We start from the raw sequence: 22,513 nt of genomic DNA, 5'->3' as shown, positions 1-22,513 counted from the left end.
TTTTCTAATTAGCTGAGGCCTAACAGGCACTGAATTTCGCAACTAGTTTTCGTCAAGGGGGTTGTGGTTTGGGAGACTGGAAAATATGCTTTTGAAACCTGGGGTCTAGGCCTTCCTGGGGCCAAAGCGCCACTGAGTCCTCTGGCCTTTTTTTTTTTTTTTTTTTCCTCTCTACCCCCTCACTTTTTGGGTTCCACCCTGCTTCCCAGGTCGATCCCTTTTTCACACCCTTCCCCCCAAGTACAAATATTATTTCGGTTTAGAAGGAGAACAGGAGGGAAGGCCACAATGGTCCTCCCCGCCCCTCCTTTCTGTCTCCTTGGCAGGACACTTTCCATGCCAGCAACAGTCCCGAGTTGCCCTGAATCTCATATCTCATTCCAAAGCACTGGGCGCCCAGGAGCCCAAAGGGGGAAGAAAAGGTGTCACTGCAGACTGCTTGTGTGTGTGTGTGTGTGTGTGTGTTTTCTCTAAATGCCAGGATTAAGATGAAAAACTCTCCACCACTGTGAATTTCGGTATTTGCAGGATGATCTCTCACTGTGAGGTTTTTCAAATGCAACAAGGCAGTGTTTTCCAGGTTGCAAGGTGCAATCCCCAGCAGACAGCTTCACTTCCTGTGCCCTACCAAAAAGACACTCTGGATTTTAATTTAAATAAATAAATAAAGTGAATCAACCCGGTGTCAGGGCCAGAGACGGATTGGTCCTCTGGTGCCTGACAAATTATGAACTTGAATTCTTCCCTGCCTTTTCTGGTGAGAAAACGAAACAGAACTCCGGGGCTCAGAGTTGGTGGGGAGCCTGCGTTTGGGAGGGAGGCAACTTTAATTGCCCCGCTGGCTGGCTTAGATGCCTGTGGTCCTGCGTGGTGTGTTTTAGTAACAAATGCTTGTTCTAATGAATTAGCCTTATTAGGGGTCCTCATATTCTTTCATAAAGAGCAGAGCTATTCTGAACTTCTGAATGCAACAGTCTCCTGATATTCTCACCCTGAAAGCTGGATGTGGGATTGTGCTTCCTACCTCTGTATTTCCTGTAAGTCTCATATATATATATATATATATATATATATATATATATACACATATATATATATATATATATATATACACATATATATATATATGTGTGTGTGTGTGTGTGTTTTGTTTTTTTTTTCACGGCAGAAGAGTGAGGAGCAGAAGGGACACTACTGAGCTTGCAAGGACCAGCCATCCCCGGACCGGACCCAGGGCCCATCCAGGACGCTTGGAAAAATTCTGACGTTAAAAATGTATTTGCGCACACAACTGAACAATCAGGATTTTTGTTCAGTCACCTCCTGGGACATTCTTGTGATAAACTCGGTGGCATTGGATAAAACAGATTCATTAACTTTGATTAACCTTCTTTAGCTAGAGTTAAAAACCTGCTGTAGGCAGCTCAGCTACCAATGCGGCTTGAAGACACTTTATCATGTTTAAGACCCAATTACTGTTGCACCGAGTAAGAATAAAACATCACAATAAAATGTGGAACAAACAGCCACTCTAAAGCGCACGGCAAATAATCATTAATTTATAACAGCAACTTTCCCATTTCTATGGTTTTTCTGATGGCTACACTTAATTCAAGTTGAATACTGTGGAATCTGATGCAGATATGAGAAACTGCTTCTCCTGCTCATTGATCATTGGTCTTTCTTTCTCTTTCTTTCTTCCTTCCTTCCTTTCTTTTTCTTTGTTTTTGCTTTTCTTTCTTTCTTCCTTCCTTCCTTCTTTCTTTCTTTCTCTTTCGTTCTTTCTTTCTTTCTCTTTCCTTCTCTGTCTAATATCTTTAGTTTGAAATCTCAGAAGTCTCCTTTAAAAGTTCAGAATAAAATAGAACAGGGGAACGAGGTCTAGGGAGACAGAGAGAATGGATTCCAGTGTGATGGAACTTGAGGATTTTAGGACGATTTGTCAATAATTGAAAACATTTCTCTTTGGTGAATTTAAATATTAAAGGAGCCAGCCAGCCGGTAAGATCCGCGTTGAGATCTAGAGGACAGTTCCCCACAGTAGCCCTAGAAGAGCTGGAGCAAAGTCCATTCTGGGCATCTCCTGCAGAAATGGGAGCAGGAGGATAAGCCCAGCACGTGACGGGTTAATTTTGGACAGGATTTGACTGAACCGGGAATAATGAACAGTGAGATACTGCAGCTTTCAGGCAAAACAGAGTAACAACAATTAAAAAAAAAAGAGGGAGAGAGAGAGGGAATAAAGGGTGAAAACAATCTCCAGTTAACTAACAAGGGCAGTGCCTGTTCGAAACAGAGGCCACCAGGAACGGGGAAAGCGGCTGTTCCTGCTGCTTGCTGGGGCCTGGGTGCCGAAAGCATTACAACATTTGTAAGCCAACTGTTTGTGGATTTCTTCTCATCTGCTTTAAAATATTTGGTTTTGCCGGATTTCCATAATAACCACAACCACACTCTCCCCTCCGAAAACCCCCCACGACAACAGATGTGTGTGCTAAAAGGAAACGGAGACGCTGATATAATCAGACACTAGTTAGAGTGCTTTCATACTAAATTCTCCAGCAAATTCACAACAACAAGAAAAAAAAAATAAAGCTCCACCACTGATGGAATTAATCTAAGATCCTTGATTATTTGAAGTTCTCAAAGTTTTCATTTTGCATTTTGTTTTTGAATGTATAGTGCTTTATTTATCAAACCGTAGCCTAATTTCCCCTTCAGTTGGAGTCTGTGATTGTGAAACAAATAAATTGAAACTGGAGGGCCCAGTTCTCTCCAAATTTAGTTCCATTATCACTTTACGAATGCACACTACTTGATGACACAAAGGGGTGCCTAGAGCAGGTTATTTAGTTGCTAACTCAGCGTTCTGTTGATTAACACAACACCTCCCAAACTCCTTTTCAGGTGGTTTTAGTGGGGAGGGAGCGGTAGGTGTGAATATCGCCTGTAATAGGGCAACACTAGATCTTCCAAAGATTTCAGATTTTCTCTCTCCGAGTGAGCAAATGAGAATGAAGTTTTACCGAGACTTACATAAAAGGAACATGTTTTAAATAAGGGCAGGCTCTAAGATATGTTGAAATGGGGATAGTAGTGATTTTCAAAATATCCCATTTTATCAATAATATACCTCTAGCATAGCTGTGGCTTCTTAGTGCACTTCAAGTGTATTTATGGGTCCCATATAATACCAGATATTCTAGATATTCTAGATATTCTAGAGTATTAAAGAACATCAAATATGTTTGGCTGTTTGGGGCAGTAAATCATTTTGATCTTTACCACAATGCTGTTGCCTCTAACTATGTTTGACTTGGAATCATTTATCTAATCTTCTTCTCTGAACAGACTTCTGGGATATCCCCACAAAACAAAACTGTAGCTGGGGAGGGAAAGTAAAATTGAGTTAAAAAACAAAGCAGAACAAAACAAAACAAAAAAAACCTTAATGGTGAGGATCCCTTTGGCTTTTGCCTTTCCATCTTTCCAACCTCAGAAGCTGGAATCACTTAACCTCAACCTACAGGTCCAGCCCTGTAATGACTCTGGAAATCATCCTGCCCCTGGGCCAGAGGGAATTCAGGGAGCCACACACCAGAAGTTCATTGGCCAAGCACAAAGTCTCATTGGCTGCTGGACAAAATCTGTTCCCCATTTCTTGAGGCCAGGTCCAGGCTTCTTCACAGGACAAGCCTTTAACTCTTAGCCCAATTCCATATACTTCCTCTCACCCAAATACGGCTCATTGCCTTGCTTTCCTATGTGATATGTGTCTTTCAAAGAACCTAGAACAATGTTCTCCTAGATTCTGGCTGTTTTCCCATAATTCTAGTGTGAAGTCTAGAGTTCTATGAGTTCAATCATACTTCCTAAATGCTGTTTGTCCCCTGTCTTCCACCTCTCCCCATGTGTGTTGCTAGACATCCCAGAAGCCCTGTTTTGTCTTCCTGCTTCCATATCCACCATTCAACTACTCTTGGATCTCTCTACAGTCTGATTTTTTTTTTTTTTTTTTTTTTAAGATCAGCCCCCTTCTAGATAAGCCTCTGGTGCTGTGTCAGCACCCCAGGTTCTTGCCAATTCTGCTCTGGCTGGTCTCTCTTCTAACTTTTGGAACTGGGGAGAAATCCTAACAATCATCAGTAGGCTTCCTTACTCACGTCCCTTGTCCTAATTACCTTCTAATATCTCCTAGATCCTTGACCCCTTTGTAACTATCCAGTCACCACTTTGAAAACTACTCATGCTGTCCACCAAAACTATGGGAATTTTGTCTCCAGCCTTGTAGCATAATCCCAACAATGCCAGCCCTGTAGAGAAATATTATCATCTGTGAACCCAAACAAGCAGTATCAACAAACTTTATACAACTTCAGTAGCCATCTGTAGCAGTCAGTGAGAGAGATTGGCAAGCTGGCTAATTTCAGATGGAGGCAGCCCCCTAAATCCAAGAGGTGGGGATTATCAAGAAGTGGGGAGAAGCCTTTTCTTGAGACTCCTCTGTATAATCGAAGAAATAAGACTTACACTATGTGCCCCCATGAAACCCACCATGGTGGGCTCCTAACTTGCTATTTCCTCATTCCTAACGTAGAACAGACCCTGAAGCTTATGTAGCAATGAATATCTTATAAGACCCACCAAGATGGTGGCAGTTTCCACCAGCCAGAATAATTGATCCTAATAATTGCCCTTTGATGTATACCCAGATGTCGCCTCGGGTAACTAACAGCTGAGAAACAACAGGAAAAGTGATCTGCACAGACTAAACATCATCTTGCAAATTTCCATCCTAGATCTTTGAAGCCAGTGGTTCTCAAGCTTGACGACAATGACAATCAATTGAGAGACATCAACAAAAGCCAAAACCATATAGATGCCCAAGTCCACTCAATAAAGATTGGGTTCAATTGGTCTGGGGTTGGGGTGGACACAGACATTTGATTTGGAGAGGTTCAGGGATTGTTTTTATATTCCCACAAACTTGAGAGCCCTACTCTAGGTCTTCATCATAGCCATTGCTCTGTTGGGCAGTGCGAAATCCAAGAAGATCATCTACGTTCACCACTGCCCGAACTCAGGTTTCCGTGCTTCTAAGACCAGCACGTTCTTCTCCAGCCAGCTGACAGATGATGTCACAGTCTCGCCTACCAACACACGCCCTTCTCTAAGGAGTTACACTATATAATTAAGGCAGGAGTACAAGTTTGTGGGCCTTCAAGGCAAAGGACCCCTTCCTTAAGTCCCAGCTAACACTTGCTTAACCACCTCCCTGATTTATCCAAACCTGGCTCTTTCTCTGCTCACCAGAGCCTGATGTATTCATGAAGAAGCATTGCAACCCATCTTACCCCTGTTCTGCTATGGTGTTTGTCTGCTTCTAGTCCCTGAGAAGCTGCTGACAGGTTCTGCTGTGGATACTGCTTGTTACCGCACCCAGAAGTGGAGTTTAGGAAAAGCCTTAGTTAACTTCAAACTCCAGAGACTGTTTCCGATGCCAGGATTCTCATATTTTCTTTGCCAATTGCAACACCCCTTGGGGAGGGACCAGCTTTTCCTTCTTTCCTGCTACCAGATTCAGCGAGAGGTCTGTTGGCATCCTGACTTCTAGGTCCTGAAAAGCCAGAAAGCCAGTAAAAGGCTTATTATTCATTAGTGAGCCGGAGAAATGGAAGTGAAATCCCCCAAGAACTAACAAACTGTGCACTAATTAGTTCTCTACCACACCCTCCCCCACCCCTACCCCGGTGCCCTGCGTCACTACTGTGAGGTCTTGCACAGCAGGACAGAAGGCCTTCTGCCACCAGCTCACTGAGATTGTAGGTCTGTAAGAACAGTGGGTCCTTATAAATTCATGTGCTCTAGCGGTATCTAATGCTGGCACGGCACGCTGCAGTTGAGGTAACAACTTCGGGTACATTATCTCATTTAATCTTCTGGCAAAGTGGTGACTCACGTGTGTATTCGTATCTGTGTATACTTTGACACGGGCATAAAAGTAAAGAGAGCAGCACGACATTACACGGCGTTGTTGAAAGGCTAAAACAAGGCGACCCTTGAAGGACCACACAGATACTCTGTAGGTATCTCTTTCATTCCTCCCCGGAATGTGTCCGTTGCTTGCATAACGATAATCAGTACAAGGGAGTCGCCACATCTTCGCACCCCCCCCCACCCCCGAGCTCCCCAATCCCAGTTTAAATAGTGCACAAAGCAGAAAGATCGGCCGGGTGACTCTTAAGGTCTCTCCTGGGTCTTTGTTAGGCTTGTCAATTACCTAACTGTAAACTGACAAGTTTCTAAATTATTCTTTCCCTGGGAGACTGCATATTTTCAAATGCATCGCTGGTTGAAAAGTGAACAAACAAACCAAATGTGATTTGATGTTAGACCTCAGGACAGTGTAATATTCGAGGGCTCCTCCCTGATGTTTCGGTTCCTCAAGGGGCTGTCTCGAGCAACCGTATCACCAGTGCTATGGGCCTGGGTGTAAATATCATACCGTTAAGATAACTATGCCCTGCCATTAGTTTGTTTCTGCAAGTGTGTATGAAATGACCATGGGTTCGTTGAGGTTTCCATAATTTCTTCCTCTCGATGACTCTCTTGCAAAAATGAAGAACAGAACTTGGGACCTGCTAACCAGAATTATGAAAACCATAACGGCTTATGATGTTTGGAAAAGTGCTCCCGCGGAATATAGGAACAAATCCAATAGGAGGGAAGGTGAATGCCATCCACGGTGTCAGCCGGGGACCACATCACAAAGATGCAGCCTCCGTCCTGCCACCAAGCATGAGGCTTTCCTTGCGATCAAATTATTTCCATGAACAATTAACTCCATATTGTAAGGAAGCTTAACTCTCATCCGCACAAACAACCAAAAAAGAACAGCTAGCTCTGTGAGTAGGAGAATGCATATCTGATTTTTATGCTCAAACGGAGACCATCAGTAATGTTGGTCTGAACAGTTCATTCATTCCTGTAATACGTAGGTAAGCAGCGCCCACCACGTGCCCTAGATTTTTCTAGGCACTGTGAGCACAGGAGTGGACAAAACAGTAAAACTTCCTGCTCCTAAAGGACATGAATTTTTAAGTGCACCCATTGGGTCCCTCTCTTTATCACCTGGAGCTGGTGAAGTTTCCCAAGAAATAAGTAGATTAAAAAAAGTGAGTCTTGATTTTCTGAGAGAATTACAATTCTTGGTGCTCCTGATGTTTTAGAAAAAAGATGGTCAAAGCGAATCAAATGGTTAATTTGCACCTTGGCCATCCCATTGCCACCACAGAGGGTCACCTGTGAAATGTGCATATAGAGGCCATGGTAAACAGGAGACTGAGCCAAATCTGGGGCAGGAGACACTCAGGTACACGGTGGAGACAAGTCCCAAGAACCGCGCTTGCTTGGCGCTTACGGAGAGATGTCAAGGTTAGAAAAAGTCAGCTTCTAATAATTCCCTTCATTTTCCACCCCATTCGCCATGATTTTATGAAACTATATTTAACATTTTGACTTGACTTAAAATAAAGGGCTTGTTTTTGTTTTTGTTTATTATTATTATTTCTTAATAAGCCTAGCTTTGATCCAATCAATCAAAGTCTACCTCAGAAGAGATAAAAAAAGTGTCTGAAGGTATGGTCTGTTTCTCAGACTCTTGAAGCAACTTGAATTAGATTCAAGAAGGCAATGTACTCTTTCTTGTCCTGATATAAACCAACAAATAAACAATTTCTAAAAGCCCAGTCCTACAGACATAAGACATCTGGACACTTTAAAAAGAATCCACATTCTTGGCAGTGAGTCCAAACTCAGGATCCAAATCTTCTGAAATTCACACATCACCATTGTGACAAAATGCTATTTTGCCATGATGTGTCTCTATCATATCATGTTGACGTTGCCGGTTCTGCAGAACATCTCTTTAAAAAGTTGACGATCTAAGGGGAAATGCGTTCTATCCCATAAGGTCCTGGAATGTGATCCTATCTGTTCATTATGCACAGAAGGTCCTTTATGTAATAGGCAGCTCATGAAGAGAATGTTTGAAAAGGTCATTGGCTTAGTTCAAATAAACAAAACACATTCTCCATAACATTCTGGCACGATTGTCGGAGATTGAGAGCAGTGAGAAGACTGGGGAGTATAATGAAAAAATCAGAGGCCGGCCCAGTTAGGTTTAGGGTGAGACTATTTTTAGTGTACTGAAAAATTGCTGGAAACGAGGGAGTGGTGTGTGAAGTAAAACAAATAAAAGTGGGCCATGATGTCCAGCTCTCAAGTAGGGAGTGCTTAATTATTTTAAGGAGCGTCACCTTGAAGTCAACTGACCCTTTTTGGGTCCAGTTGGTAGAAACCATTTTCATCCGGGAACTTGACTTCTCTTCAGGCAAAGCTTTCTGTCACGTCAGACTTTACAGTGATGGAGAGAGGGGAAGAGCCTTCTCATCCTTTAGAGAAATTTCCAGAAGTCTTATACTGAGAGAACAAAAGGAATTTCAATCCATTTTAGGAGTTTGGTGTTTTTTTAATTAATTTAAAAAGTCCTTAGAATTGTATTCAATAGATGGGTGGTGTTTTTTATTTTATTTTTGAAAGGCCTACTGTGTGCTGGGCTCTTTACACACATACTTTCTAAAAAAAAAAAAAGTTCCCACAACTATTCTCAATCTATACTTGATATAGTATATACTACTATATTTTTAGGACAAATTGAAATGCTGGGTGAGAGAACTCTCCCGAAGTGTCTGATGGCAAAGTCAGAACTGATCTCCCAGGCAGGCTTTTTCCCAAAGCTCAGTCTTCCAACCACCTAATTACTTCTTAATAATGAATAAAAGCAAGACATCCTGAGATGCCCCTAGAAGAAGTTCAGGCCTTGTAACTGATAACCGACTGAATGGAGACATTAAATTATTTTTCAAGTACAGCTTCACCAGGTGCTGAGTTCATGGGCTCTGGAAAGAAATCAGGTGTGAAAGGAAATAACCAAGCATGTTTGCAGTGGGCTTTAGCTAAAGAGCACCTTGAAAAGCCGGCGCTCTTCTGAGGCCAACTGCTGGATTGATGGGGGAAGGAAAGTTCCCTGTAGGCATTACACCATGCACGGCCCAGAAACGCATGGCGTCTGGACCCCATCAAAGGAAAGTACTTGATAAGACTTCATATCAAAGTGTACTCCATGTAGTAAAAAAAAGCTGGTGGTGGAGAGCCTTGGTGTCCAAACTAGGGCTGAGAAGAAGGCACCGAGAGAAGCTTTCTCTGGCAGGAAAGAAGCTTCCAGAAGAGTAGCTCAGAGACCTGCTTTCCAGAGCTCTCCCGTTTCCATTAGTAGTGACTTGTCATGACCACAAAATGACAAAATGAAGATTCCAAGGGTAAGGATGACATACAGCTGTGACATCAGCTGTCCCAGTGCCTCCGTGCTGATCATTTCATCGGGGCTGTTGCAGACGGTATTGTGGGTGTGGAGTGGATGACAACTTCCACTGAGGGTGCACAAAGGCTGCTCAAATGCCTGTGGGCATCTGGTGGGAGGGGGTGAAAAAGAGAAAAAGGAAAAAAAAAAGAACATAAAAAATCTCTCCAGAATCCTACTGATTGTAGACTACAAAAAAATAAAAGGAAATGCTAATTGAGGAGGTTTGAAAGAGTAAGTAGTGTTTTTTTTTCTAGTCTATCAATAAGATATGAAAGAGAAATAATTTAAGCTATAAATAGTGAATGTTGACCAATGTTGTATTGATTCGTCTTAACCGAAGATTTTGCCCACAGAATGTGTTGGAGTAAAGCAAACAAATAAACAAATACCAGAAATGAGGATTTAAAAAAAAAAAAAGGAAAGGAAGAAAAAAGGAAGCCAGAAACACACACACATACAAACACACACCACAAAGACACCCCAAGTGAGATAATACTAAAAGGTTGGGGAAAACATAATTATACTTATCAAAAAAGTGTTAATGCAGTTGCCTATTAATTTCAGAAGGTAAAGTTGATCTCATGTGTCGAACAACTTTGAGTATATTTTTTAAGTCCTTTGACATAATGACAACTTGAAACCTGCTCGACAGTGTGTAAGATACACATGCCATGGACGAGATCATACACACATATAGTCATACATATGCATGGGTAGTCATATACAAACATATCTACATGTTTATATTGATGATGCAATTTTTAAAATGTTGTCACATCTCTTGTCCCAAGTGATCCCCCCATAAAAAACATGCCATGCTTCTTCTCTAACTCCCGTGGCCAGATTTCAAAAATACCCTATTGCCAGAATGCTAAGTTTGTACCTCTATTCTTGGCAGTCTCCTGAATGAATCATATGCATGCCACTCTTCCACTTGAGGAATGTCTAGAGGAGAGAAACTGTGTTCTCACCATATTTGTTTCTCTGGCTCATGCCTACTACATACAGACTCCCGGGTTCCCCTAGAGAGATCCTAAGACAGTGGGGTTGTGGTAAAAGGACATGAGAATTCATAAGCATCTTGCAATATGGATGCACCCAAGATCAAGCCTGGCATCTGGGCAATGTTGGGTAGTCTGCTCCCTCCCCAGTGCCCCAAGCATCATGTGCATCATGGGGACCCTTCTGGAGGATTGTGGAAGGACTGCGTACATACGGTACTCCATATGGCAATGAAGAGATGGTGGATTCAGAACTTGAACCAAAGTCTGTGTGTTTTCAGTGTTGGCGAAATATACCATTCCCTTTAACTCAGCGAAGATTTTCCAACTTCCCTTGATTCCTGTGCAAAGGTATTTGAATTGGGAGTGGGGTAGGGGGGGAAGGACAGAAAACTGTGTGACTCCACCTCTGCATTTTCATTTCTCATCAGCTTTTTTTTTTCTTTTTTTTAAACCTGAATGATGTTGCCCAAAATAAATACATTAAATTCAATACCTATTTACTAATGTTCACCAACTAGGTGCAAGGACAGTTGTGCTTAGTCAAGCAAAAGGAGTAGCTATCAGAAACCATTCTGCCTGCTTATTGGTTGCAGTCATAAGTTTGTCATAGTTTCTTCTGCTTTAAATAAAACCATAAGGACATGGAAAGAATAATGAGCTCCAAGGTTAGCGCACATGTTTCCAAATTTAGGACAAGTGGAAGCCAAGATGAGACTATCTTCATACACCTTTTGGAACGGATTAGTCCTTCTGTCCTTGAGAACCACTGAAATTTTCTGTCTGTGATTTATATATTGGAAAGTGTTATATTGCACCTTTAAACCATTTCTGCTAACTCACATCAGACCGAGAAGATTTCAGTTGATTTGACTTGCCACAGTTCCTTTTCACCAACAAGACAAAGAGCATGGACCCAGAAGTGCCGTCCCTACTATTGCCCTAATGACACAACATCCACATTTTCCAGGATATCAAGCTACCTATATTTTTCAATCTTGCTCATTTCATCTCCAGTTTTGTAGACCCAACCTTAACGTAGCTAAACCAAATGAGGGGTGATTTCCCTCTCCATGGGGCGCAGCACTTTAAATAACTATAAAGAACTGAGAAAAGTATTCTTTTGTTTCTAAGACCAGAAAGACAAAACTAAGATGTTGGAGGTGCGTTTCAAATGACTTCTAAAACTGAGAGATCAGCTGAACTCTTCTACTGAAAGACTATTTGGTAACTGCATGACTTGGCCGTGATCGTATAGTGGTTAGTACTCTGCGTTGTGGTAACTGCATGACTTCTCCTATTATCTACTAGCCAAAGGAATGGATGAATTAAAATTAAATGAAGACAGATCAGGGAGACCATTTTATGAAAATGATGGTGAACTTTGGAAATGAGGCATGCTTAATGAGTACTCTAAAGTCCATATTGGGACACCCATCAGTTTATTTTTTAGTAATATGAAATGTTTAACTTAATTTTTCATTTCTGCCTAAACCAGAAGAATCAAAAATACCATGAAGGCACATGAGATTTCCAGCTCGCATTTCCAATCTCCAGTGGTTTGAAAAACTCCGTCTATTCTTTTGAATGCCTTGGTCGTGATCCAAACCGAATGTGAACTTCAGATATTTGAGAGTGACCTACCACTGTTTTAAGTCCAAATTGGCCACAGAGAACCCTATGGACCATTACCTCATTGTTTATTCTTGTAAATTATAAATATTTTTTAAATGCCAAGTTGTGAAGTTAGAAGGAAATTCTGTCTCTCTCAGCCACTGTCATTTTTTCTCTCTTCTGTTTTGGGTGTGGGCCATGTATCTAAAAGTTGAGTTGGTAAAACAATCAGTAGTATTGACAGGATGATGTACTCTTGTCTTAAACCACATTTCTCAGCCCTCTCTGTTCCCAGGAGACAATGGGAAATTCACTTAGCCAAACTGTATTCTAAAGAACCCCGTTATTCCAAATATTTAGTTATAGTTTGGAGTCAAATCATGACTCCAAATACCCAGTGAAAGAAAGCATAACTTTCTCACCGTATGATGAAAAGAATATATATCATGTAAATGTCTTCTTCTCTTCCTCTAAGGATATCATTGTTACAGTACAGCAATATAACTGTGCATAATTCCATATTTATATTTTATAGATAAGCAGTGAAACTGTGCATAGTGAGTATGGAGGAAAGAGATATATTAAAGTCCTGAAAACGAATACTGGGACTATTAAGTGATTATCAGAGTCTGAACCAGGAGTCGAAGAGGAATAGAAAGAAAAAATGGATCTATGAGCTATTTCGAAGGGTTTTGCTTTTGCAAAGACATTTCATTCACCAAGTATCCACTGAACTCAGGAGGACTCTGTAGGTAAACGTTGTTTAATCTCACCATTGTTTTATAGATGAAGACCTTGAAGCTGAAATGACTAGTAAATCACTGCCCGAATTGAACTCCAGATATATTTGATTTGAAAGAAAATGCTCACTTCTACTTTTCCTTATTCAATTCAAATGATCAATGTTGGGACAAAGAAGATCCTGGCACCACCAACTGAGAGCGGGTTCAGGATGGGAGTTGGTCACAGTGAGCTGAGTTAGACATATTTAGCTTGGTGCTACAAGAGGTCACTCAGTGGAGATTTCAAGCACACAGTCAGAAATAGAGCATTATAACTTAGGACAGAGTTTGAGACTAGAGCTGCTGATGGGATGTCTACATGTAAATGGTAACTCCATAAAATGTAGAGAATTACTTTGTAGGTAGTTAGCGATCAAGACCTCATCTCAATCAACCTCATAGTGGTCAAAGAAAGGAAAAATGAGAAGACAAAATCTTGAGCATTATCAACACTTTGAAGGGTTTAGTTTGTTTATTTTAATTTATGTAATAGTATGGACTTGGACAGGTTATATGTTAAGGTAGTATTCCAAAGTATGTTCTATATCACAAGAGTGTTATAGTATTAATGAGTGTTACTTAAAGGGAAAAAAAAATAGAGTCCATGTTCAAAAACATTTAAAGGATTCTAAGTCAAACTAAGTGGAACAAGGTTCTTTATCATTTTTAGTTGGCTGGATTCGTCTTGTAAATATCCCAAATGAGGACATGGCATGTCATCGTTTCTAAGCTTAATGGACTACGGAGCCCAGATTTCTTGTAGCAGTGGATTTGCTGGGAGAAAAGGATCAGTGAAGAGGGAATGTCTGAACTAGGTAGGCCCTGTCTTCAATTCATCAGCTGTGAGATCTTCTGAGACTAAGGGAAACAATTAAGGTGTGGGGCTATATTTTGGACTCTTTACCACAGAACTGTGATGAGAAGTAACTGAATGAGATGCTGGTGGAAATATTAGTAAAGCTAATATCACATCCAGGATGAGTAGGCAGTTTGAGAGCTGAAACGCATTGGTTGGTAAACTCCAGGTAAGAATCGGTACAAGATTATGGTAAATGACAATGATGCAAAAAACTTGAGGGCTAGAAAGAGGAATGTCGCAAATGCTAACACTGCATGGGGCGAAGCAAGAGCACAGAAGAAAGCCCAGGAAAGCAGATATTGGCAAAAGGGGGTCATAATGAAAAAGGATTTGTCCCGTAGAGATGGGAGTGGGTAGGAAAGAGGAGAGCAGAAGCTTGAAGAAATTCTGGAGGTGGAAATGTTCTGAAGTGCATTCATTCACAGAATGGGCACAGCCAGCATGCCTGAAGGTATATGTCATGCTATGGCAAGAAATTCATCAGGCACTAGATAAAGTACGAGCTAATAGTGGTACACACCGTTTACAGAGCCTAGTGGTGGACACCAGGGTAAAGAAGTTAAATCCAGGGCAATAAGGAATGTCATAGAAAATGCTCAAGCTGCCGTCCCTTTGCCTCTACTGACTGGCCCTCATCCACAGTGTCTGTACCCTTAGTTTTCCCAAGGTTACACATTTCCATTCTTCAGCCCTACTTCTTTAAGCAAGGCCTTTCTGACAACCCCAGTCTGGAATTCTCCTTCATGACTTAGCACTAGGTACTCAGGCATCCGAACATTTAAAGGAATCAAATGTTGGGACACTTGGGTGGCTCAGTCGGTTGAGCCTGGTTTTGGCTCAGGTCATGATCTCTTGGGTAGTGGGATTGAGCCCCGCATTAGCCTCCACTATGAGCAGGAAGTCTGCTTGGATTCTCTCCCTTTATCCCTCCTCCCATGCACATCTTTCCCTCTCTCTCAAATAAATAAATATTGAAGAAAATTAAAAATCAGTTTGTTAAGAGTTCTGAAGATCAGTGTGGGATGGGGTAGGGAAAAAAAAAAACCTCAAAGAGATCACATGACCAATACTCTGATGGTAAAACATCCACTGCCAGGTGAGAGAGAGAGAGAGAGAGGAGAGAGGAAGAGAGAGAGGAGGCTGATATTCAGATCTTATCTTTAGGAACTGCATACACTTATGTGTGTTTATTTCATTAGGCCATTACCAGGGACAGAAAAAGGGCACATTTTATGGGCTGAAAAATTCCCACAAGAGTCACAAACTCAGATATTAGAGATGGAAGGACCATGTTGGGTTATGCGGAGCCATTTCCCTTTGGCTTGGTCTCCCTGCTCCTTCCCCCACCCGAGTTCCATCCAAACTGGTCTGACTCAAGCAGCGGGACTTCTCCCTCTTCCCCTGAGGTGTTATTTCCCAGCTGGAATATTTTTCTTATATTCCATCTGAATTGTTGTCTCATGAATTCATCATAAAATCATGAGATCTAAAATGCTTTAAAAACATTCATTTTTTTTCTTTAAATGGGAGAATTCAATGACTTTGTCAAAAGCCTATGATTCCAATGAGAAAAATGCCCCAGAACACATAACGGTTAATAAATAAAATTAAGACTTGAGGCCCTGAAGTATCCTAAAGTATACCAATGAGAAACAATTCAGATGCTATTTTGGAAGTGTTGTAATGATGAAAATTTAGCATACAAAAGGGGGCTAGGTAAACTTCTAATGGACACTAAAAACCCCAAAGGAGATCCCCTCTTTACACTTCCATGATTGGACCATCTGGTGTTCTCAAGAGCATCTTAGTTTTGTTAAGCACCAACAGCTGGAAATGAAGTACAACCAGATCTATTTACACAGGACCCACATGCAGCAAAAGCTCACAGTCTGAAGAGCCCAGAACCCTTCCCAGGCTGAATGCAAGAAATCTTGATAAATAAAAATACATGGTCTTTAGTACCCTACACCCATTTGAGATACGGTTTCAAATCAACACTCATACATTTTTAATACTTTTAACAATACTGTTTTGTCATGAGATGGAATAAAAGGTAAAAACAATTGGAAAAGTTTCAAATAGGAACTATTGCTTTGGCTAAGTGTAACTATGGATTTTCAGCAGGGGGACCTCCATGAAAGTTTTTAGGGTCCATTAAAATTTTACCTTTCCTCCTTTCTCATGCCGAATGTTCATCATTTCACACTTTGTTAATAGGATCTGCATCATTTCTCACTGGTGGGTTTCAGGACAGTGTTACATGTTTTGATTTTACATATTAATGAACTATTCTTGAATGGGGGCATTTTTACTCTTTAGCATCTAGGCTTTTGACAGTTTTTGCATACTCTTACTTTATAAATGAATGCTGGTGGAAATCTGCACACATTATTGGAGCTCTCTCCTTCCAAAGCAAGTGAGTTCCATGAACGAATATATCTCATAGGGGCTACTATTCAACAGGTGAGAAAAAGAGCTGAGAAGAAAACCCACTTACAGTTATACTGTCCTGTGAGGGTTGCATGGAATCATTTGAAAGCAGATTTCTTTGCAGGTAGCAGGAAAGAAGAGCTTGGAAAAGCCACGTGCTAAGGACCTGGTGTTAAATAAGATCTCAAGGACTCATGGAACATACATTCTGAAGAGAGGAGCAGACAACATATGAATAGATAACTACATAGAAGAATTCAAATGGTGATGGGCAAGGATGAGGATAAACTAATGACCCACAGGGTAGTAAAGATTGTGGGTAAAGGGACCAAATGGGCTAGCCATAGAGAATGAACGAGGAGCATGAGAATGAGAAAGAGAGTGAATGCTTCAATAGGGAAGTAAGAAAAAAGTCTCTGAGGAAATAATATTTAAACTGAAGGCACACAGTTGAGAAGGATCTAGCTGAAGGGATGTGGAGGAAGAAGGTTCAGGGTATCATGAGCATACAAGTTGTCAGAAGTCCTCGTGCCTGTAGCCTAGGAAGAGAACATGTAAGAGTGGAGAAGGAGAGACAGGTCTACACTGGACTGGGCCTGGAGGACAGATTAGACAGCGCCTTGCTGTGGAAGAAGTAAGGGAGGCCCACGGAAGACCTGCAGGTATAAGGCAACAGATGGGTGCTTGAAGTGGAGGAGTCCAAGTCCAAGTCCAAGGAAAGACCATTATGGCGTGTGGGGCGTGGAGGTGGGGGAAATTATGATGTTCCATTTGGATCTGTTACATCCAAATATAATGTCTGGGAGACACCCACACCCATCCTCCTTCATTCCTTCTCTTTCTTCCTCCCTTCCATACTTGTTAAGCAATATGGGATGGGGGGACAAAAAACCACGGCTTTCAGGTCCTCACTTTAAGAAGATCACTACCTCCAGGTGGTAGATGTGGGAACAGAGATAAGTTAACTAATGCGTGAAGAGCGGTAAAAAACTAAATGTAAAGGGACCAAGGAACTACGAAGGGAAAGCCACCTCCCCTTCCCTGGGACTAAAGGGATTGATTACAGTAAGAAGACATAGCTCTGTATATACTGAAGTTTATGGATCCTGGTCTCAGGCTAAGAAATAGGGAAGAACATTTAAAGCAGCCGGAAGTGTACTTAGAAGGACTTGAAGGTATGAGAGAAGAGAATAACATCAGGGCAAATTAAGGGACTCTGAGTGGCCAAACACACAGTGCCCTGAAGGGAAGGTTTGAATTACTGAGGAGCCTTGAATGCCATGCCTAGGTGTTTGGTCTTAGTCCTGTCAACGTAGAGCTAGCGCGATGTGTGCACAACTCCCCTGTCAGCAGCCAGGTAGAAGGTGTCCATTCACCCATGACCAGTCTTAGGATGACACCAGACTGTGAGGATGATTCCAGAAGCCATGCTATGAATTACCAAAACAGTGGATGGCGATTCCCTAGGCTTTGCTTCCTACTAGAGCGCAGTGACATCTGGGACATACTGTCATGCCTTATAGCTCTGTAGTGAAAGGCTCCATGAAGGAAGAACAGGGATGGCTATTTTATGCATCAGCAGTAAGTCTGGGACCAGAAAATGGACTCCTTCCTGGCTCCCCTTTTCACCTTATGTCACAAACCCACTTTAGGCACTTTGGACCCTCCAAAATAGACAAAACACTCTGAAAATTTCTCCAGACTAAACCTGCTAACACGTCCGAGATTATTGAGCATGATGGATGTGCATTTTTCTGGTAGTCATGCTAACGTTCTTCCAGCATAAAACACCATTGCTGTCCTCAACTAAAATGAGTCTTTACAGTTTCCTGAAGTTTTTTTTGAAAGTGCATCAGCAATTATATTTAAATTATAGAGTCAGCTGAAATGCAAGGCCAGACCGAGTTCCAAGGCTGCTACATGGCGGCACATGAAAGTGAAGAGGTTGCAGCTGGCCAAGCCTGGAAGGAGCGGTTCTCGAAAAGGACAAATGGAGCAAGCTGTTGACAATGACCTTGCGATTGAGTATTGCTTGAGATTAGTTTAAAGAGAAAAAGAAAAGATTCCACAAACCCTAAATCATTTCTCAGCCTAGGGTATGACTGATATGGTTCCCAGCCCAGAAACAGAAGTTCAAATTTGGACTCTCTGGGACGTCTGTGTTCAAGCAGTGTTCAGTTCCAAGACGAGTGGATCCAAGGAAGGAACATGATGAATTCCATTTTGACTACAAATTTCAAGGGGGATTACTTCAAAAAGGAAAGGAAGGACATGCTGAGGCAAAGAAATGGAAATCAATACACCCACGGTGACGGATTCAGTTGGAATAAGAAGAAAGTTCATTGGTGTATCAACAACAAATTCCCTTGCTTGAAGATGATATTTCGAAGGAGCATCAATCTTATGGACTACTCACATAGCCACAGAGCTACAGTTGGGCTGTTTTATCCAGGAAAAATGATAGATTTGTCTCACTGTGAGTTCTCACCTGGCCCCCTTTTGATCCATGACAAACACAGGCAAGATAGCAACCAACACGAGATTATTTGTGCCTTAAACCAGCTCTATCCCACAGTGTGCAAGAAAATCATAAAATTGTGGTGGAGACATGTGCAGTGTTATTGCCCTTATTATATAAATGAACTAAAAGCCTTCCTGTTCATTGGTTTTAAAATTTATTTTTCCAACGAAAAGCAGAATATGTGGTATTTTGGTTTCAGACTCTGATTGGCAACTTAAGCCACTCTAAGAAGGACCCATAAGAACAAATGCTGATTTGACCAACAGACGCCCCCTACTCTCCACCTCTGAAAATATGCTGGTTTGAAGATGGGATTGGGAGGGAGACAAACCAAAGTGACTCTTAATCTCACAAAAGAAACTGAGGGTTGCTGGGGGGAGGGGGGGTTGGGGGGGTTATGGACATTGGGGAGGGTATGTGCTATGGTGAGTGCTGTGAAGTGTGTAAACCTGGCGATTCACAGACCTGTACCCCTGGGGATAAAAATACATTATATGCTTATAAAAAAATAAGAAATAAATAAAAAATTTTTTAAAAATAACAAATATCTCTAAAAAAAAAGAAAATATGCTGGTTTGTATTAATAGGTAAAAACTGTCAGATTTTACAAGGACATTGTAAGTAGGAGGTGACCTTGTCCTTCGCACAGGCCCATGGACACGGCGTGTCTGGCCCACGTAAAAGTTCCGGTCCTTTTGACAGAAAGTCAGAACAGATTTTCCTGAGTTTTTATGTCGTGCCTTCCGAGTTCTGGGCTCTAGTGCTCTCACCTTGAAGAGGCTGTCAAATTCTACATAGCAATCAGAGCTTGCAGGTTGAGACAGTTTTATTTTCTTTTCACACATTTGTTTTAAACGAAAAGATTTATTTAAGCCCAGGTTCCATCCAGAGAATGTGAAAACAGACACAACTAGCAGCCTTTCTTAAGTGGGCGCCCCCCACCCCCGCCCCGACAAAGCTTCCCAGGATGTGGCAGGCGCAGTTTGATTACCCCAAGATGGCCTTGCCTTTGTTAGAATTAATTTTGGAGGTAACTAGAGCAACGTTTGGTGAACGTCCTGTAAAATAGGTCACCTACCACAAGTGAAAGGGGAGACGTTACTGAAAGGGTAGCCAGGAGCAAGGAAGGGTCACAATTCCGAAAGAATAGGATTTAGTGATTGTTACACAAGGAAACTGTGTCCAAAGACCCTTTCAAAAGGCTGAAGAAAGAAGTCTTTGTTGGCGTGAGTGACTGACTGCCTCCCTTACCTTCTTTTACACATCACAGTATCCCATGACACACCAGGCACACCGTTTAGGGAGGTGAGCGTCAAACGATATGGCTTAATGAACACAGAGATGGAAGGTTGGTGTTCTGTTCCCAACTCCTGGCCTACTTGCTCTGTCCCATAGTACACACCACAGCGCACCCTTTTCTGGGTTCAGCTACAGCCCACGCACAGTCGAATGGGTTAGGGGCAGTAGGTAGACCAGTTGCCAATCAGCTACCGCTGTTTCTGTTAAGTCAATCTCTATGTTACCCCCTTCTTCCCTTCATTACCTGATGTCACTGTTTCTCAGAAGCCGGGGGAGCCCGCGAAAATGGATCCTCCCGCAGGTACACTTGTCCTGTGACCCATCTTCTCGTGCAAAGTCGTTTCCAAAACACCCTTCCAACGAGATTGCACAGCTGTCTACTGACCAAATTAGAAAAGAGAGGGTAGTTTGCTTCTGGAAACCGACTTAGAAAAGAAGTGCACCTTGGACAAAAGGTATTTCTCGAGATGAGTTTTATACCGTTCTTGTGCAGAGTTTTAAGTTCATTCTCGAAAATGGTTCAGGGCCTGCCTTCACCCTTTCAGAAGAGCAAAAGTACATTATGCCAGTGATGCTTAAGAGTTAAGAATCGTATCACCTCATGTACATGTTGTATTATGATTTTGTGTGATGTTGCTTCTCCGCGCTACTTCGCACAGTCAGAACCTTTAACCTGTTCTTTGGGTTAATTGATCTGACTTTGTAAGGCAAGCTGGTGATATCATTGTTTTCTCAGGGAGACATCAGAGCTAGAGGGCCATATAACCTGTCCGAAATCTGACAGCAGATCACATTAGAAGCCATAGGGATAAGTTTTTAAGGAGCTGACTGTACCCACTAAAACCAAAACGTGTATTCTTTTTTGTTTGTTTGTTTTGTTTTTTAGAGATTTTATTTATTTATTTGACAGAGATCACAAGTAGGCAGAGAGGCAGGCAGAGAGGCAGGCAGAGAGAGAGGAGGAAGCAGGCTCCCAGCTGAACAGAGAGCCCGATGCGGGGCTCGAACCCAGGACTCTGGGATCATGACCTGAGCCAAAGGCAGAGGCTTTAACCCACTGAGCCACCCAGGTGCCCCCAAACGTGTTCTTTTAAAGATGTATCACAAACTTAGTCTCAATGATACTAAACAACAAAATAATTAAAACACAAGAACTGTTATACACTCTTCCACAGAATGACATTTTGCCACAGAAGGTTTGGCGTTTAGTGTAGCAAAGCAGAAATGCCCTGGTCCTCAGCCCCAGGTGGATTTTTGGCCACTGGGACATTTGGCAACATCTGCAGATAGTTTCAGTGGTCACAGCGGGGGATGGAGAGGCTGCTCCAGCAGGGGTCCTGGGAGCAGAGGTCAGGGATGCTGGTAAACATCCTACCATGTACAGAACAGACCCCCACAATAAAGAATAGTTATCTGGTCCCAAATACCAACCGTGTCAGGGTTGGTAGATCCTGAGCTGGTATATTTCAGTGGTATTTTTGCATTAAAAAACAGAAAAACCAAAAAACTGAAAAGGACTATCTATCTATCTATCTATCTATATGTAAGGCAACCATTCCTGTGAGATACTTTTACTTATTTAAATTTAAAATATTTTACCTAACTCGTACCGAGGACACCTCGTTTTAAGATTATTTTAGAAGCAGTTAATTGTTTATTGTAATTCAGCACGGGGCACTTCTTGGATTTATTACTCAAAGATTTCAGAGTGAAATTGACATGAAATATGTATCTTGTATCAGAAAATTCTGCTCTGGGGGCGCCTGGGTGGCTCAGTGGGTTAAGCCGCTGCCTTCAGCTCAGGTCATGATCTCAGGGTCCTGGGATTGAGTCCCGCATCGGGCTCTCTGCTCAGCGGAGAGCCTGCTTCCTCCTCTCTCTCTGCCTGCCTCTCTTGTGATTTCTCTCTGTCAAATAAATAAATAAAATCTTTAAGAAAAAAAAAAAAGAAAGAAAATTCTGCTCTGATAATAAACTTCCTAAGAACGCCAGTTTTCTTTCTTCCCGAGGAGTCTTCCTTCTTCTAAACTTTCTCTTGCCTTCTTATTGCAGATGTTTTGTAAGTAAGTCTGGGATGAAATGCACTAGAACCTAAGCCATAGAAAGCCACTTCTTAAATGTGAGATTGATCATAAGAATCATTCTTTTTTCCTAATTCATCTCTTTCCTTTGCAGACTAGAAGCACTTGCAGGGATAAGAGAAGAACTTAGTCCCCCAAACCCTTTTAGTGTTTAGATTTTTTTTTTTTTTTCAGAAGGTCGAAAAGGACAGCGATTAAAGCCAGTTAAGGACTGTATTCAGACTTTCCATATTTTTATCCCATTCCAGTAAAAGTTCCTCTCCAAAGAAATTTGGTCCAGAGACAGAATGAAAGAATGAAAGACATTTTATTTCTCTTCTAGATGTTGGCAGTACTTCACTCCTACATGTCTGAGGTTGTTTTCATCTTGCAAAGTACTTTGATATTTGTGAATGTGGCTACATGGCTTAAAACAAGAGCGGTGATAACTCATACTAATTATTCAGCTTGTATATTAATGCTTGACAAGAAAGAAAGGAACTTTTTCTTCCTTGATGATGGT

The sequence above is a fragment of the Meles meles genome, chromosome 6 (assembly GCF_922984935.1).
Source record: "Meles meles chromosome 6, mMelMel3.1 paternal haplotype, whole genome shotgun sequence".
NCBI classification, from domain to species: Eukaryota; Metazoa; Chordata; class Mammalia; order Carnivora; family Mustelidae; genus Meles; species Meles meles.
The sequence above is the reverse complement of the archived record's forward strand: the minus strand, read 5'-3'. Positions refer to the sequence as shown.